Below are 7,324 nucleotides of genomic sequence, written 5' to 3'. Positions count from 1 at the left end.
CTTCCCATCTCCGAGGATGGCACCCCGCCTAGTCACCAAGGCTGACTCTTAACAAGATGCATTGAAATAGTCACCCAGTCCCCAAGACGACAAATTCCACCCCTCAAGACTTCCCAAATCCATCTCCTTTTCTCCATCCTCACGCCCAGAGCCTTAGTTCAGGCCACGGTCCCTTTCCCCAGATGACTGCCCTCACTGTTCAGATGACCCCTCTTCCTCCTTTCTCGCCCCAGATCTAACCCCACCATGCTGCCAGAGCAAAGGGCTGAATCAGATCTGGCCAAGGTGCACCCCATGCCGCAGCCTTACGGGACTGCCTGGGGATGCCCGGGCTCCCTCGCGCGTCCACATCGCCACACCTGCTATTCCAACCGCCTCCAGGGTCCCTTCCCGACCTCCTCATCAGCATGATAGGGCCTGTTATATATAGTCTGTTGGTCCTGGGGCTCCGGTGAGGCATCTGATCCTACAGAAAGTCTTTCCTCATTCCCCACTCCCTCTTCACTTTCCCTGCTTCCTTCTTTTACCCTCTTTGGATACTGTCATAGAATTACTTCTGCTGTAATGTTTGTCCTGCAACGCTCTCTTTAGGCATCTCCCTCCTTAGACCGGGAGCCGCTCTAAGGCAGTGCCCATGTTTCAGACACACACTGGAAGCCCAGTGCCTAGCACAAAGGACAGAATGAACGGCTGGAACATTCTAGCCTCTGCCTTGTGCCCAGGGTCGGCCGTTTGCAGTCTGAGGCTCAGCACACACGGCTGCTTTTTAGCATTTGTAGTTTATCTCCCTGTGAAATTTGGTGCCAGCTGTGGTCACCTGTTTGATTGCTCTTTGAGCTCTGCCTTTAACTAGAAATTAATTTGGATTACTTAAGCCTTTCTTGCCCACCGGAGAAACTCTGGCTGGGTAAATCCAAAGCTGCCGGCGATATTTCTTTTTCCATTTAATCTCTTTCTCTCATGTGCCAACTCTAATCTTGTGCTTTCTGGATTCCTACCCCCCGCCCCCCAGGGCTTATTTTTAATCTGCCATCTCTGACCCTTCACCAAACGTTGATTCACCATGGATCTCCACCTTCCCACCTGCTCATCTCAGGGAAACTCAGGCCAGCCTTGCCCAGAGGCTCGGCTGCATCATGAGGGAAGTCTGGAGCAACTGTGAGAACAGAGACCAGACGGGAGAAGTCCTGAACCCCAGTCTGCCAACCCTCCACCCCAGACGACACCTCATGGCTCAGGAGCATCAGAGATTTTTAAAAGCCAATTCTTCGGCGAGGAGTTCTGACCACCAGCAACGAGGGCGCAGAGCACAGTAAAGAGGTCAGGATGGGCAGAGAACCTGGCACTCACCCATCCTATGTTTGGCAAGATCGTGTCCCCTTCCACCGGGGGTCGCCCCACAGTCTGTGCCTGACAGGGAGTACTTCCGCTTCCGGGCTGATCCGAGAACCCCGTTTCATCATCAATACCTCCTTCTCCCCAGTCCTGGTCCCCGTCAATCTCCTGCCCTGCTCTCTTGGCAAGAGTCCATTCACACCTCACACAAGCTCCAAAAAGCAAGACTGGCATGTGTCTGTTGAGAAAGAAAAACCACCTACTGCTCCTGCATGGGACTCAGAACCTCCCAGGAATTTCAGGGGAATCAAGAAAAAACGCCTGATAAGCTGTTCAAGGGATTCTGGCCCAAAGGCACACGGGAACTGTGCAGAGGAGCCACCAGGCCCAGGTTTTGCGCAGACAGCAAATGGTTTTATACACACAGTCCACGGCCTCTGCTGCATCACCCTGCAGACAGTTCCTGCAAAATGTACGTTCTTATTTGGGGGAGAGGACGCTGCCATGTCAGTCCAGATCAGAACTCCTGCTTTGGGGAACTGGCGCCTATAAGAATTCCAGAGGAAACCTCGTGTGGCTCCCCCTAGCGATCTGAAAAGTCCTCGGCACCTGTCTGGGCAGCGCACCATGCGCGTGCTCACTCACAAGGCAAGCCTACTCTCAAGAAGCTTACGGTCCCGTGGGGGAGATGGCAGAGGCATAAACAGAAGTGTGAACCTTAACATTAATGTAGAAGATTGATCAGTTAAACCAAATTTCTAGGTATGAGATTATATAACCCTCTGGAGTCCATAAAAAGAAACCATCAGACAAATCGGCCACCTTGCCATTTTCACTCAAGTGCCTAAACAAGTTTCAGTTCTGAAAATAGAGAAATTCAGGCAGCACCTGGGTGGCTGGGTCAGTTAAGCGTCCGACTTCGTCTCAGGTCACGATCTCACAGTGGGTGGGTTCGAGCCCCGCATCTGGCTTTGTGCTGACTGCTCAGAGCCTGGAGCCTGCTTGGGATTCTGTGTCTCCCTCTCTCTCGGCCTCCTCCCTTTCTCGTGCTGTCTCTCTCTGTGTATCAAAAAATGAATAAAGTTAAAAAAAGAAAGAAAATAGAGAAATTCTAGCTTCATGCTTTTCGAGGAGTATGCGAGGCAGTGTGCAATTCACCTTTGGTGGAATTAGCAGAAATGGTTGGGATTTGTGAATTCTCCTTTCATTTATATTTAAGAGAGAGAAATCCAACTTATTCCATATTCATTATCCACAAATAGACAGGATTTGCCCCTTGCTCCAATCTAGTTTTAAAGGTTATAGGAAATCATAGAGGAGATATGTAAACTATCCTGACCATGAGATCACATGTTGCAGATAACTGTAGAGAAAAGGGTCCCTCCTTGCCTGCTGATACAAAAGTCACCATCACTGTGTACAAACCCAACTACAAGGCAAGGTTCTAATTAGTCCTCGTTCTCACCCCAAAACTACAAGAATGGCAGATCAACCTCTCCAGCAAACTGTCAGGAGCAGAAACTAAGAGATAACGGTGCTAACTGGGATGTGCACCTGTGATGTCGTCCCTTACATATTCTTAAAATGCGCTTCTCTCCTGCCTGCCACCCCCCTCCCCATCTTTCTGCTCCTCGTTCCTTCTCCTCTCCAGCATCTAACTTTTCTGAGCAAAAAGAGGCATTCTTACTGAGAGGATAGATCAATGGATCCAGAAGGGGGTGAAAATCAGTGGCCTTGATCTGGCAGGACTTAATCAATGTTTAGGAACTAACAGGAAATAGTCAACAATGAGTATAAATTTGTATCTGCAAATATTGTTTAAAATAATTTAAAAATGAAAAGCAACTTAAATCTTCATAAATGTTGGCTTTGGGGTGCCTGGGTGGCTCAGTCAGTTAAGCGCCAGGCTTCGGCTCAGGAATGATCTCACGCTTCATGGGTTCAAGCCCCGCATCAGGCTCTGGACTGGAGCCTGGAGCCTGCCTCAGATTCTGTGTCTCCCTCTCTCTCCCTGCCCCTTCTCGGCTCACACTCTGTCTCTCTCTCTCAAAAATAAATAAATGTTAAAAAAAATTTTTTTTAATAAAAAGATAATAAATATTGGCATTAAGTAAACTATGATATGCCTATACATAGAATTGAAAGTAACATAGAAGCTATAGAAGAAAAGATGAACAGTTTTGACTATATAAAAATATGAACATTTTCTATGGCGAAAATAACATTTACAATGTCAAAGACAAAAGGGTAAATTATTTGCAGCATATAGGACAAGAAAGCTAATTTATCTGATATAAAAATAATTCTTTAAAATCAATAAGGATGGCACAAAAACAGACACTCAGATCAATGGAACAGAATAGAGAACCCAGAAATGGACCCACAAACGTACGGCCAACTCATCTTTGACAAAGCAGGAAAGAATATCCAATTGAATAGACAGTCTCTTCAGCAAGTGGTGCTGGGAAAACTGGACAGCGACATGCAGAAGAATGAACCTGGACCACTTTCTTACGCCATACACAAAAATAAACTCAAAATGGAAGAAAGACCTAAATGTAAGACAGGAAGCCATCAAAATCCTTGAGGAGAAAGCAGGCAAAAACCTCTTTGACCTTGGCCGCAGCAACTTCTTACTCAACACGTCTCCGGAGGCAAGGGAAACAAAAGCAAAAATGAACTATTGGGACCTCATCAAAATAAAAAGCTTCTTTCTACACAGCAAAGGAAACAATCAGCAAAACTAAAAGGCAACCGATGGAATGGGAGAAGACATTTGTAAATGACATATCAGATAAAGGGTTAGTATCCAAAATCTGTAAAGAACTTATCAAACTCAACACCCGAAAAACAAATAATCCAGTGAAGAAATGGGCAGAAGACACGAATAGACACTTTTCCAAAGAAGACATCCAGATGGCCAACCGACACATGAAGAAATGCTCCACATCACTCATCATCAGGGAAATACAAATCAAAACCACAATGAGATACCACCTCACACCTGTCAGAATGGCTAACATGAACAACTCAGGCAACAACAGATGTTGGCGAGGATGAGAAAGAGGATCTCTTTTGCATTGTTGGTGGGAATACAAGCTGGTCCAGCCACTCTGGAAAACAGTATGGAGGTTCCTCAAAAAACTAAAAATAGAACTACCCTATGACCCAGCAATTGGACTATTGGGTATTTATTCAAGGGATACGGGTATACTGTTTTGAAGGGGCACATGCACCACAATGTTTACAGCAGCACTATCGACAATAGCCAAAGTATGGAAAGAGCCCAAATGTCCATCGATGGATGAATGGATAAAGAAGATGTGATACACACACACACACACACACACACACACACACACACACACACACACAATGGAGTATTACTTGGCAGTCAAAAAGAGTGAAATCTTGCCATTTGCAACTACGTGAATGGAACTAGAGAGTATTATGCTAAGCAAAATTAGTCAGAGAAAGACAAGTATCATATGATTTCACTCATATGGGGACTTTTAAGATACAAAACAGATGAACATAAGGGAAGGGAAACAAAAATAATATAAAAACAGGGAGGGGGACAAAACAGAAGAGACTTAAATATGTAGAACAAACAGAGGGTTACTGGAGGGGTTGTGGGAGGGGGGATGGGCTAAATGGGGAAGGGGCATCAAGGAATGTACTCCTGAAATCACTGTTGCACTATATGCTAATTTGGATGTAAATTTTAAAAAAATAACATAAAAAAAGAAATTATTAAAATCAATAAGGAAAGAACAACCCAGTTTAAAAAAAAAAAAAAAGGCCAGGGGCACCTGGATGATTCAGTTGGGTGAGCATCCAACTTCGGCTCAGGTCATGATCTCACTGTTCGTGGGTTTGAGCCCCACGTCTGGTTCTGCACTGACAGCTCAGAGCCCAGGGCCTGCTTCGGATTCTGTGTCTCCCTCTCTCTCTGCCCCTCCCCAGCTGATGCTCTGTCTCTCTTTGTCTCTCAAACAAACAAATAAAAAAAAAGTTAAAAAAAATTTTTTTAATAAAATTTTTTTTAAAAAGGCCTATAACCATGTGAAAAGATGTTCAATCTCACACAAAGAAATGTAAACTGTACCAGTATCTAGATTCAATTTTTCATCTATAATATAGGCAAAGTCCAATGATAACCAGAATTTTTAAAAATTGTTTTCATTCATCTTTGGTGTTGAACACCTGGGTGCGTCAGTCGGTTGAGTGTCCGACTCCCGATTCCTGCTCAGGTCATGATCTCACAGTTCACGAGTTCAAGCCCTGCGTGGGGCTCCGTGCTAACAGTGCAGAGCCTCCTTGGGATTCTCTCTCTCTCTTTCTCTCCCTCTCTCTGCACCTCCCGTGCACACGTGCTCTCTCTCTTGCACAAAATAAATAAACTTAAAAAAAATAGAAAAAACAGAAAATGTCTTGAAAGATATGAAAGAAATATAAATGGTGGCAAAGGCTAGCACTTGAGGGGAAGGGGGATTTTATACTTTATTTTACATCATTCTGAAACATTTGATTTTTTTCTTTCAAGGATTATGTATTATTCTTATAATAAAAAACAACTTGAACCATTATTAAGAAGCCACTCTGTTACTGGAATTGTTTGGAGACTGGGATACAGTGGTGAATGGATAGACATGACTTCTCAAGTCGGAAATAATACCGTGAGATGAAATAGACTATTGCCATAGGGGGAGGGAGACGACAGCACTAGAAAGAGTGCTCCCACCTGAATTCAAGCAGAATTTTTATTTTGTTGTTGTTGTTTTTCTTATTTAAAAAATTTTTAACATCCATTCATTTTTGAGAGAGAGAGAGAGAGAGAGAGAGCGAGCGAGCATGAGCAGGAAAGGGGCAGAAAGAGACAGAGACAGAGAATCCAAAGCAGGTTCCATGCTGTCAGCGCAAAGCCCGATGTGGGGCTCGAACCCACAAACCATTGAGATCATGACCTGAGCTAAAGTCAGACACCCAACTGTTTGAGCCACCCAGGTGCCCCTCAGGCAGAATTTCTAGAGAGAGGAGTAAACCAGAATTGGGGGTGGGGGACAGAATGTGCAAGGAGTGTGATCAGATAGTTGAGGAGGGACTGTTTTTCTTTGTGGTCAGCCTATTTTCAGGAGGGGTTGTGAAGGAGAGACTCCATATTCCATTAATGGCTCAGCCTGAGCATGGGTCAAAATTCAAGGTTCAGGGTTGCGGAGGGTGGGGTGGAGAAAAACCCTAACTAAAGTTTGGCCAAGGCAACTGAATGGGTATCTTGTCCACATTCATCAGAAACAAAGAGTGGAACTAAACATTTATGAGACAAAGAATGGGAATTTGGAGGGTCTGTGTCTGGCCTTGTCTTAAGTTAATAGGAGTTTACCCCTGAGTCTTAGACAGCTCACACTGGACAGTCTGCTGCTTTGCAATCAGCATTTCCAGGAACACAAAGGAGCAGGGGACTTCTTGACCATTGCTGTTTTCCAGGAGAACAGGGCTCAGGTGGTATTTAACCTTGTCAAAGACAATCACAGCCTTTAAAGAGCTTTAATTCTCGGGAATTTAATAATTAAGCAATGAAATAAGTAAATAAATACAAGTTATATAATTGTCATCAGACGCTTTCAGAGAGAATTGGCTCTCCCAGCCCCTGAGGAAGCTATATCAAGACCACAGTTAGCTCCTTAGCTAGGCAGATTCAAAAACTCATCTGGATTTGCCCAAGACCAGACTGAGAGATCACTGTAATAGAACAGATGGCACTGAAATGGACCCGATTATGTACAAAGATGTAAGATTCATTACAGCTCAATGATGGAAAGAAAGGATTACCCAATAAATGGTGTCGGGACAATTAACTAGCAATTTGGAGAAACAGTAATTTCAGAATCTCGCTTTATATTATGCACTAAAATAAATTCCAGTTGAGTGGAAGAGTCAAATGTGGGTTTTTTTAAACATCAAAATCTCAGAAAAATAGAATTGAATA

At 44.2% G+C, this 7,324-nt stretch overlaps 1 long non-coding RNA gene across 2 annotated transcripts in view; it reads right to left on the bottom strand.

Moving 5' to 3' along the window:
• Positions 1-2,335: 2,335 nt before the first annotated feature.
• The window catches only part of LOC109497618, a 143,524-nt gene continuing 138,535 nt past the window's right edge, over positions 2,336-7,324 (bottom strand). For both annotated transcript variants that reach the window (XR_002737263.2, XR_006594584.1), the window contains one exon: positions 2,336-2,394. This is a non-coding gene — a long non-coding RNA (uncharacterized LOC109497618). The remainder of the gene's footprint in view (positions 2,395-7,324) is intronic.

The sequence above is a fragment of the Felis catus genome, chromosome A2 (genome assembly GCF_018350175.1).
Source record: "Felis catus isolate Fca126 chromosome A2, F.catus_Fca126_mat1.0, whole genome shotgun sequence".
Classification (NCBI taxonomy): Eukaryota; Metazoa; Chordata; class Mammalia; order Carnivora; family Felidae; genus Felis; species Felis catus.
This window is presented reverse-complemented; position numbering and strand designations above follow the sequence as displayed.